General features: G+C 27.9%; 2 protein-coding genes across 2 annotated transcripts in view; one reads left to right on the top strand and one right to left on the bottom strand.

The window, feature by feature from the left end:
- Window positions 1-7,512, bottom strand: part of LOC142331571 (uncharacterized) — a 393,077-nt gene extending 385,565 nt beyond the window's left edge. The window contains exon 1 of the mRNA XM_075377567.1: window positions 7,074-7,512. The gene's annotated coding sequence lies outside the window, so the exon portion shown is untranslated. The remainder of the gene's footprint in view (window positions 1-7,073) is intronic.
- The window catches only part of LOC142331572 (calcium uptake protein 1 homolog, mitochondrial-like), a 622,753-nt gene that overhangs the window by 271,717 nt on the left and 338,429 nt on the right, over window positions 1-12,607 (top strand). The window lies entirely within an intron of this gene.

Genomic DNA, 12,607 nt, shown 5'->3' with positions numbered 1-12,607 from the left:
CAACGGGAATTTAATTTGGGTTGTAATTAATTAATTATAAAGTTGTTAGCTTTTTTAATTTTATTTTTATTAAAATGAAACAAATACTAAACGATTATTTCAACAAAATCATTAACAAAATAATTTTTACAAGCCATTTTCTTAAAAAAAAAAAAAAAATCATCAAATTCTAAGGTGAAAATTTTAGTTGTTAAACAAGTTATTATGAACTGAAGTAATTATGGTTTGTTAATATTTAAAACAAAATGTAAAGTAAAAGATTTATAAACTTTAATTGATAATAAAATATTATTTACTGTTACTTTTCTATTATTTATTTTTAATATGTTTACCTTTTCTAATTTCATTTTTCGATTTACGATGTTGTTTTTTTAACAATCGAAAAATTCGTTGAGTTTTTTATATAATTTTGAAGATTTTATTTTTACCGATTAAATTTTTTCAAATTTCAGTTAAAGTTTATTTTTAAAATAGAAACTTACCACTTAAAAGGTGAAAATAAACGTTCATATGAATGAGATAATTCAAAACGTGCCATGATTCCGGAAATTTTTATCCTACTTAACAAATTTTTGAATAAAAAGTCGAATATTTTTGTTATATATATCTTAATTATTTAACTCGCTGAATAAAGATTAAATGAGTATGTGCAGTTACATATTTTATATATAATCAAATGGTACCACAAAATCAGTGATTAATCAAATTAATTAAAAAATAAGATAACAGAATTTAATCCTTTTTTGGAGTGTAACTGCAGCGCTAAAAAAATTATTAGGAATATTATTTTTATTAAAACGTGATAAATATTGTTGTCGCAAGTAATGTATATCATATTTCTTCCGCTCTTAAATTAAATAAAAATTTTCTTTTAGCTTGTTAAAGTGTTATTTTATTTCTTTGAAAATTATGTTTTTTAAAAACACATATAAATTGAACTCTTTTTTATTTAAATAAAACATATTATGTGGTATGTATAAAGTTGTTTATAATATATATATTCGAATAAAGATTGCCGCTTTATTAATAAATCTAATAATAACTTTATTTTGCCGTCTTAACTGATATATGCTTGTAATAATAAAAAAAAAACTTGTCGGACCTTACCGCCTTTTTCTGATGCACGGCTTACACACACGACTTAATTTAAAATATTTATCATTTTATTTATATATAATATTTTTCGTTTATTTAATTCAATGATTCTATCTAAAGCGAGCGCACTTACCGTATTTTATTCGCACGAGTGTGGCGATACTAGCGGCCACTTTAAATACTTTTTTGTACCTTAAATATTATTCATTTCTTTTAATCTGCCGCTCACCTGTGACGTCACAATATAGCAGGTGACTGCAATTGCTGTACTTCAGTGCTACACTAGCGCTTCTTGTGGTGAGAGGGGGTACTAATGACGACTCTCTATGCCCTCTTAGCCTTTAATTTATTTAGAGCATTTTTTTGGGGTGGGAGTACGATTTTGAAAAATTTTCTTTTGGAAATATTATTTTTTAATTGTTATCAAATGCGCCTTAGAAAAATAAGACCTTAATTAGGCGTAATCTCGACATACTGAGGATGACCTTCCTCTATAGCCTCACTCCCTTGACCTTTAAATTAAAAATTTGAAATTTTACATGCGGCATCAATGCCGCATGTATAGAAGTAATCTGACCAAGTTTAGTCAAAATCGATCGTGTAGTTTTGGAGATATAAGGTGATCTAGGAAGCGACACCTAAAACAGAATACATACACGTACATACGAACGTTCGGAAAATTTCCATGCGGTTTTTTGTGTTCCTTAGGTGTCAAAACGTAAAGATCCGGTGAGAACCGCATATTCCAAATTGGACCGATTAGAGCGCTAGGCGGGAAAGTAAAAATACACGAACGATTTTATAAATTTATAAATAATTAATCTAATTAAAATAAATCTTTTAAAAGACAGGTTATAAATAATTTTTTATTTTGTTATGAAAGGGCGGGTATCAATAGTTACGATCATTAGGCCGATGGAAATTGCTAGCATATGAAAGTATGACCGGGATTCGAACCCGGGACCTCCGCATGAAATAGCAGGACGCCGCTAGAGGAGGTCGGCTTTATTTAATTTATTTTTTATTTTTAATATATAAGTTATTCAGTTAATTAGGTTTATAAATTAATTTAGTTTTGTTTTAATAGAAATTTATATTTACAATAATATTTATTTATTATTCTTCCCTAATTATAATTTTAATAATAATTTAGAATTTATATTTTTTATTATTTAGACCGTGTTAAAAAATAGTTATAGTATATAACTTATAGTACATAATAAATATTTTATTTGTTGAAAAAGAATATTTTGTTCAGAAAAATAAATTAGTTAATTTAATTTTTATGTGGATATTATTTATCCGAACATTATTAATAATTTATTTAAATATTTTACCATTAATTATTATCTAGTTAATTAATGAACATCATAAAAAAATTTTCCTTTTTTTTAAATATATTTTTTTAAGAGAATTCGCAAAAAAAGGAGGGTCGTCCAAACCGTACGAACATTTTTTATGTACAATTTTTTCACTATCAAATTATTTATTTATTTTTTTTATAGAGGAAGTTCCGCTGCGTTCTAGTTATTATTTAAAGTAACATAAATAATTTTTGTAATATTAAAAAAAAATGTTGACCGACCTGGAACTCATCATAATAGTTTCGTACAACAAAAAATTTATATAATTAGTTGGTTTTTATTTTTAGACAACGTAAGACATAAATAAATTATCTTATATATTTTTCCCGCATTTCAAAGAAACTTAGCTCATTCTCAGTAGTATATATTCAATTAGTTTCTCTATATCTCTTTAGTTATTTATATCGTTGTGATTTTCAGCTTTGTTTCGGATAGATATATTTTCCACGCGGATGGTATCTTTGTAGCGCTATCCGTATTTTAATTAAAATTAATTAATATGAAACGAAATTAACAAAACAACCTCAAGATTTTCCTTTAAAAAATTCTGGAAAAAGTAAAAAAATATTTTTTTAAGTATTTTTATTATTTTTACCTTTTTCCCTCTAAATTAAGATTAAATTTATGTTGTCGGTCTTATAATTTTTTTTAAATTCTGATATACATGTATTAAGCATAAAAACTATACGCATAATTTCTCTTTAAAATAATATTATATATACTATGGATCGGTATATTATTAATTAATTATATATATTAATTTATTAAAAAGTAGAAAGTTCCATAATTTTGTGGTGTTTGTTTTTTTTTTAATAAGAAAATATATTAAGTAAACATAGATTACGTTAAATAAATTTATTAAAACCTTAACAACAAAAGCATAATTATTTATCTGAGTTTTAAATACGTTTACATCAAGAAACTAACTTTTTTTATAGCGAGCATCAACTGTTATGGTCATTAGCTCGAAGGAAATTTATAGCGTATGAAAAATGCCATGAATCCGGGGCCACCGGATGAATGGCCGAGACGCTATCACTCGGCCACGGAGATTGGAGAGAATAATTAATAATTATAGTAAGAATTGAAAAATGTTGAAAAAAGTTTATTTTGCTTCATTTATGTAGCTTCTAGCTTTATGTATATGTAGCCACTATATGAATTTTATAGAGCGTGATTTTTCTTTTGCGTAAAAATGATATAATTAGTGGTAAACCGAATAGTTATTCAATATTTTTGTGTAATTTATTATTATTATTATTATTATTATTGCTATTAATATTACTATTAGTATTTTATACACGTATCTTTAATTACTGAATAAAAAAGTAATTATCTAAATATATATTCATCGAAATAAATAATGTATTTATTAAATACTGTATAAACAAGTATATTTAAATATATATTTATTAAATTACCTTAGCGTTTTATGCATTAAATTTTTAGTTCTAAAAAGGTTTTATGTTTGTTAAATCGTATTAAACAGATTTTATAATTTGAAAAGTCTTCGAGAGATTCCCATACATTATTTTTTTTTAAATACAAAAATAATATTTTTCGTACATCGTTCTCTTACAAAATATAAAAATAAAATTTATCTATATTCAAGATTTTAATCAATTATTTATTTGATTGAAAATTATTATTTTTTTATCAAAAAAAAAATTGTTATATTATGTCCATAATGAATATGTAAGAGGTATTCTAAAAAATCCAAGTGTGTTTACTTTTTCAATCATAAACATCTATTTCAGAACTGTTTAATTTAATTTGTATTTAATATGTACTATATATATTTTTTTATTAATAATAAAATTATTAAAATCCCGAGATTTACACATCCTTTGGAAATATGCCTGTAAAACATTCTTATTTTTATTTTTTCGAATATTATTAAAACTAAAAACATTGTAGATAACAATCAATCATTTTTATTTAATTCCTAAAAATTTAATTGAAGCTGTCTTTTTCTTTTAAATATTTAATAAACAACCCCAAAACAATGTACAAGGGATTTACTTCCAAGGAAGGTGACGTAGTTTTATTTTATAATTACGGGAGAAACACAATTATTAATTTTTAATAATTGATGTTTATTTTTTAGTAAAAATTTACAAAAATTAATCTACTTAAAGTATGTCGTTACTGCCATATGTTATTTAAAAAAAAAAACATTTTCTTGCTATAATTAATAAATTTCTGAATTTGCGTAACTGGACTGTGCTATGTAAGATATTATTAAAATACTAAAAATAATGGTAATAAATCTAATAAAGTATTTTTAAAATATAATTTTATTTTATATTACATTATGGGTATAATATATGACAAACGAATATAAAAAAAAAATTGTTTTTGTGTTATTAAAAATTAATGAAAGTAGACGTCTTCGTTATTATATATACATATGTTTTAGTTTCTATAATTATTAAAGAGTTTACTTTTTTTTTTTGTTCATTTTATAATTTCTGATTAAAAATAAATACCAACTGTTTGGCAATATTAAGAGTATTTCATGTTATTTCGGTAAAATTTTAACAATAATTAAATGTAATTAAGTTTTAAAATTTATGAACTACTTCTCTAAAAACCAAAATTTTCTGGTAACATTGTCAGTAGTTATTTTTTAGGCAAGGATTTTTTTTCTTAGTTAACACAGTCATATTAAAAAAATATTAATTTTTTATAATAATATAATTTTTCTATTGAAAATCATAGTTTTCAATTTTTATTATTATATGTATTAGAAAAAAACTTGGATGTGATAAGTTAGAATGATTTTTTTCAAAGTCCTAATATTTCTAAAATATTGCCATAAAATGTCATCAAATTTAATGAAATTAAAAATAATTTTTTTTTTTTTTTTTTTTTTGTTAAAGTTATTTAAACAAAAACATTATATTTGTCTTTTTAAAAAAGACAAAAAGTTTACAAAATTATATATATCTTGAAGTTTATTGAAGTCATTATGGTGTTTTTATATAGTACATAAACAAAAGAGGTGTTAAATAATTTTTTTTCCCACAACTACTTCATTTGCAATCGCCTCCTCAAGTGCAACCAGAAGTAAATCGTTTGATAATAAGCACACGAATAAGGGATCCTTAAGGAACTCCCATAAGCGAGAATTCATAATAATAGTTATCAATAAACAGTAATCTTAAAGTTCTAAATATATTTATCGAACGATTTTTTTATTACAAAATATAAGTAAAAAGTACGCTTTTTAAATTTATATCCAACTAAATCTGATTTCCAGTTTATTCGTGTGAACTATTGACTTTTAAAAAACAATTTACGATTTTATTCTTTCCAGAGTAAGCATTAAAAATACATATAAAGATATATAAATACATATTTTTCAAAAATCTCACTAAATTTTGGCTAAATTATTTTAATTTAACCTAAAGTAATTTATATTAATTTTTAATTTTAAAAAATATTATTGACAGAAAAAATATTTCTGCCAACACTTCGTAGTCGATAAAAACAAAATATTAACAAATAAAAACCAATAAATAAATAAATAGCCAATAAAAAAAAATAATAAATTTCTTTTCATTGGTATAAAGTAATAAAAAAGGTTTTTCCATTATCCTCTGTATAATTTACGAAGCATCTATTATAAAAAACAGGTAGGGTTTAATGATTTTGGTTGATTTTTTTTTAAGTAATTACTCAGTCATACTTTATTAAATATAAAAAATACACAATAATAAAGAATATAAAATTAAAAATTAATATAAATTACTTTAGGCTAAATTATAATAATTTAGCCAAAAATGAGTGATGTTATTGAAAAATATGTATTTATATTTCTATATGTATTTTTAATGCTTACTCACGAAAGAATAAAATCGTAAATTGTTTTTTTAAATTCAATAACTCACAGGAATAAACCGGAAATCAGATTTAGTTGGCTATAAATTTAAAAAGCGAAAACCGTTTTAAGCCCCTATATTTTCTTTTATTTTGTAATAAAAAAATCGTTCGATATATATATATATTTAGATCTTTTCTTAGAATTTTATTATTAATACCAGTGTTTTTTGAATGGTAGTGTATTATCCAAATTACTAATTCACCTAAGAAAAAAAAAATTGAGGAAAGTGTTGTTATCTTGATGATAATATAACTTTCTTATATATTAAATAATGCATTTTTGGAGGCTATCATCAGTTCTTCATGAATTTTTAATTAAATATTTGTTAAATTTATAAAATGATATTAGTCAAGAAAATAAAGTTTTAGAATTTAATAACTTATTTTTGAAAAGTTTTACTTAGAATTGTGTGTAATTTAAAAAAAAAAAACAAATTAATATTTTTTTATAATACATACAATTGATGATGAAGATATTTTCGAAGCACGTTTATTAATTAAAGAAAAAAACGATTGTCATTATTAAGGGATGAATATTTTTCCCTTAAATTTTTTTACTGATTCGGATTTATAAAACCTTAAAGAGAATTTTTATGATTTTTTTTCGGTAGATCGTCGTATTAGATGATTGATTTACGAAGATTGAATACGATTAAATTAAATAAATTTATTACACAGCTATTAAAATTATTATACTATGATTTTATTAGAATTTTAATGGTAACTTACTTTGGTAAATTTTAACGTAGATGTAAACAACAGCGTCTCGTTCCGTAGAAGAAGTGTAGGTGGGCTTAAAACTTTGTATTTAGTACTATCATGTATGGTTTTTTGTTTGTATTTTTTTTTTTAAATAGGAAGATTTATTAATAAAAAAAATAAACACTATTGTTTTACACAACACTTTAAAGTTTATTAAAATATTATGTACATTAACATTATATATTATCTATTTATGTATATATTACATATTAGATGTCCAGATTAACTGATCATGAAATCAAGACGAGTACGGCGGACGGTGGTGAAGACGTACCTCGTAAGGATTGTCCCGACATATCAGCGGCGGCAAATATTATTCCTTTCTGTTTGATAATGTTACGGACCAGAAGTCGGTAACAGACTGAAATGATCTCAGTCGGTTAGTTGTGGAATACCGCAGCCACAGTTCTTTCTGCACCGACTTGAAAACCGGTTTCTTTAGTAGCATAACCTGCAGTTTGAATCTCCTCCCTTCGTAGTATACGAACATTACTATAAGTTTTATTATAATAAGAAAAAAGCGTCGAAATTATTATTACTTTTTGTACATCAAAAAGCATTGTTTATTAGTAAATTATTACATATATGTTGTTGCATATACGATTCGACTGTTTTTAAAGATTTCACTGTACATAAATCGGAATATATACATGTGACAATGTTAGTCGTGATTTATTTCGTAAAAAAATGCTTCTTTTAATTTAAATTATTTATTTTTCTTACGATTAAATTCGTACTTTCGATACCCGCCAAATTTCTTCTAGTAATGCTTCAAAAATCTTACTATCTAACATAGTTTTAAGTAATATCAACTAAGTTCATTAGCGATTGCATTAGGTTTGACCGGTTATAAATATTCAGACCCTGAGTGGGAATTGAACGCGAGATCTTCAGTATTACTGGAAACACGTCAACTCTGTCTCACTGAATCCTTTATAACTAATTATTTCTTGCTTAAGATATGGTATCTCGTTATGGGAGATACCATACTTTACTGAATTTTAACATCAACTCAGATTTGGAACCGATTTTTTTTTACTACCTTGACGAAGTACAAGGTATAAGTACGATGTACATCTGTAGGTACCGTAGGTACATCTGATACGTACGTATATCGCATAACTCAAAAACGATTAGCCGTAGACTGTTGAAATTATGGATTTAGCACTGTTGTAATATCTAGTTCTGCACCTTCCCTATTTATTACAATCGACTTGACCAAAAATGCCCAAAAAAGCCCAAAATCCAAAAACAATTTAGATTTTGGTCTTTTTCTTAACTGCAGTAATAAGCCCTCATTGAGAGCTTTTCAACGATGTATCTTAAATGGTACTTATTTTCATTGGTTCCAGAGTTATATCCAATTGAAACTTTAATTAATTAAATATTTGGATCTTATAAGGGTAAGGCACATCGGTTCGAATCAGAGTTCATCACCTTTTTTTAATTTTTTTTTTTTTAATTTAAATATATTGATTTATTAATAATTATTAACCTATGATTGTAAAAAATTTAGCAATAAATAACAATTCAATAATAACTATAAAATATTTTTAAAAATATGAAAAAATATCAGAAGTTTTTAATAAAATATGTAAATTCGTTTTAAAAAACTATGTAAATGTAATTTAATAAGCGTTCAAGGAAGTCATGTATTATCCACATCAGAATTTTTAAACAAAAATTATTATAATCTTGAATTAATATATTTGCTATTAGTTTAACATTTATTTAACTTTAATTCCTCTACTTTTTTTATTTTATTTCATTCCTTTTTTTTATTTATTTTTAAATTGAATTTTTATATTAGCAAGGAGATTACGTTCCTTGTTTGCATTTTTTCTAATCAATTTTAATTTTCTGTTGTAGAATAATGTCCCCTGAAGCAATATTATCATAAATTTATTTTTATTTTATGTTTGTCGAAAAGCAACTGAGTTAATTAAAATTCTTATCTTACTTCTTTTCTATTGAATTTTTTTTATTTAGTTGTATTTATTATTATTATTATTATTCAGAGCTACTTGGTTCTCTCACTGTTCATAAATATATATTTCTTGTATTTCGATTAGATTTTCTTAAAACATTACTTATATAATTTTTTCCTTTCGTCGTTGTATACTGCCTTTTAAAAATATAGTTTATAATTTACAATGAAAAGGCTTTGCTTATATATTATCCATTTGTAGTATTTATTGTTGTTTATTAAAAATAAAATTTACGGAAATGAGAAGATAAATATTTTATTTATTCAAGTTAGAAAATAATTATATATTGTATAGTTTAAAAGTAAAAAAAGTTGAATGAAATTTTTAAAATGTTAATAAGTTGAATTTTTTGAAGTTCCTGGAAGAATTTAGCCATTCGTCTCTTTTAATTTTTGAATGAAACTGTGCCAAAAATTTAGGAGGTGTTTTATTTCAAGGAATACGACGAGCAACATGAATAATGTCCTGTTCGTAATCAACACCGATAGAGTTTGCTACAAGACTCAACGTTTGATTAATATTTTCATTATCAACTGATTATAAACCATGAATTTCTATTCACTCGTTGACTATATTACTCCAAGTTATTTATCTCATCACATAAAAAGATTTGTTTCAATCGCCGTCTAGCAGAACTTTCTTATTCTTTTTAAATCCCAAATTTTCATTCATAAATAGTAACAGTTGCTTAGAGATTTTATCGTACTTTAGTGACGGAAATTCTTAAATTTTATCAAGATTTTATACACTATCCTTCATATTAATAAGACTGTCGATTTTGTTACTTAAAATTTGTAAATATTTGCGTACATCAGTATGTAGCTGCCGGGCTGGTCTAGTGGTTAACTCGTCGTCGAAAATGAGTTGTTTAACGGTTGATTTTCAAATTCGAAGGTTCTGAGGTTCAAATTCTTGTAAACGTTGGTTGATTTATACGGATTTCAATACTAGGCAGTGGATAACTGTATATTTTGGTGATGTTTTATCCCTACATCCCCGAGCCGGACATTAAATTAAGTATACTCGCCTCGGGGACGTGTCCTTGCGACTCTAAGAAAGCCTCCCCATTCACCAGTTATCAACCCGGCACACCAAGTCAGCCCCCCCGGTTGCGGATCTTTTAATTGCCTGCCTCTAATCTCCGACGGAAAAACCAGGCCCGGCTATGCCGTTCCCAGTCCCCCGCCGGAGACCGGGTCTCGATCTTTCCTTTTGCCAGCCTCAAACCGATGGCGCAGGAGCCGTAGCCGCCGAAGTGTGTCTGGGAACCCACACCGCCGGCGGATTTTGGTCTTTTCATTAATCCACACCTACCAGACCCCAGGAGTCCCCGCTTTATCTCGGGAGCCCACACACCAGGGCATGTGTGCCCTCAGGAACGGGGCTGTCCGTTCTGCCCTGCTATAAACTAAAACCCTCAGTATCCCAGTCGTCTTGCATCATCTTCTTTTATTCTGAGGATGCTCTTGCGAATATTACAAAATTATGCCGGTTCCCGGACATAGCCAAGAGCCACTCCGAGAGCTCCTCCGGTTGGGTATGTATCAGTCCTGCATTTATACAATGTTCCTCCCATCGCCTGCACACTAAAATAGTGTGTTCGGCATCGTCAACCGCGTCGCAATAACAGGAGATGGGTGACTCTCTCCTGCCAAACCTATGCAGGTATTGTTCAAACGCACCATGTCCTGACATGAGTTTCGTTGTCCGGTAATCTAATTTGCCATGAAAGCGATCTAGCCAAGCATCCAGGTCCGGAATAATTCTTCTGGACCATGCGGCCACTGCTGAACCCGCCCATGCCAACTTCCGTTGTACCCGTATTATAGAATTGGTCTCATCTTTGGCTACACCGGACGCCCTTAGATTTCGTCCTTTGATCTGCAATTCAATCGTGGGCACCGAAGAAAGCACACACAGTGCATCGTACGATAAAGTTCGGTACTCCGAAACTACGCCCAGTAGCGACTTCCTATTAGTGCAAATTAATTTGCTTCTGTTGCGCTTGACATTAACCGCATCGGTCCATACCGAGGCGGCCTACAACAGAGACGACGTTATCACCGAGGTGATAAGTTGGCTCTTCGACACACGTGGAATTCCTTGTCCCGCAAAGAGACCTCGCAAGGCACGGATTGTTGTTTCCACTCTGTCGCAGATCATACTTTGGTGATTTGGATCATTTAACCGCACGTCTCGGGAATGGTTGGCTGATTCCGTACAAGATTACACCTGATTTCCATATCATATATATCATCTTTATTTCATTGGGTTTGGGTAGTTGGTTATTCTTCACTAGTTTAACAGATTGGAACGTGCACATAAGAAAAATAAAATAAATAAATCAGTATATAGTAAGCCAGTATCATAGACAGCTGATTGACAATTATTACATTTCCATTGTTGCTTTTTTTTTAACATAGCATAAGTTGAGGAATTTAAATTAAACCTTACTGATAATAACCTTTATACCAGGTGCAAAAAACAAAGTTACCGTCGTTAGAAACAGAGAAGTCACATTTAGAACACGAAAAGATTTTTAGATTACATTACAGCTATACCGGAACACAGCTTTTGTCAAGCACCATGACAATAAAGATAATAATAATTGTTTTCTTTTTTTTTTACTTGATTCACCTCCAACAGTCCTTTTAGTGAACCACTTACCAATATAATCGACGAGAAATAAAATTCCAGGCAACTTGGACACTATGGAACATAAGTATACGTGACACAGCTAAACCCATGTTACGCTGTGTGTACACAAAGACTAAAATAGAAATAGTCATATACATGTATATATATATATATATATATATATATATAAACTCTGTCTCCTTGTTTCCCCATAAATTTATGTCTGAATTGAATCTACTAACGATATCTGTTGTGCGTTCATCAGGAGATGCACAGTGAGCAACATAAAACCAAACCTACAACGTAATTGCTGCAGAATCGGTAGATTATGTTGGACTGAGATTTTACGAATGATACGGATAAATTAAATATGAAAACCCTAAAACGTAATTTATATGTTGCATTTATTTACCTTATTGTTACAAAAGATGTTTAAAATGAACATCCTGGACATCGATTCACTTTGGTGCTCCACTCAGTCGTCTGACGTCAGTTGCGTCAGTCGTCTGACGCAAAACGTTGCTGTTAATTGCGTTGATTCTCGTTGAATGTTCATTTTCAGTTCATCAGCATTGGGGAATTAGATGCATTTAAGTAGCCCCCCCAAAAAAGGGAAAAAATCGCAAGTAGACAACTCTGGGGAACGGGGAAGCCACCGTCTTCTGCTGACAGCTTGTTCATTTGTGAAAGCTGCATGAACACGATTCAGTGAAACGTTTTATATGCGATACGTTGCTTCGTCTTGTTGGAAAAAGCTGTATTCTTTTTCAATATCAGTTAATTCCGCATAGAATTCTTCAAAAATTGTGAGGTAAACATATATATTGACAGTCCGCTCAAAAAGTATCGGTCCCACTATAGGATTATCGGAAGTAG

The sequence above is a fragment of the Lycorma delicatula genome, chromosome 10, assembly GCF_047948215.1.
Source record: "Lycorma delicatula isolate Av1 chromosome 10, ASM4794821v1, whole genome shotgun sequence".
In the NCBI taxonomy this organism is placed as follows: domain Eukaryota; kingdom Metazoa; phylum Arthropoda; class Insecta; order Hemiptera; family Fulgoridae; genus Lycorma; species Lycorma delicatula.
The sequence above is the reverse complement of the archived record's forward strand: the minus strand, read 5'-3'. Positions and strand labels throughout refer to the sequence as shown.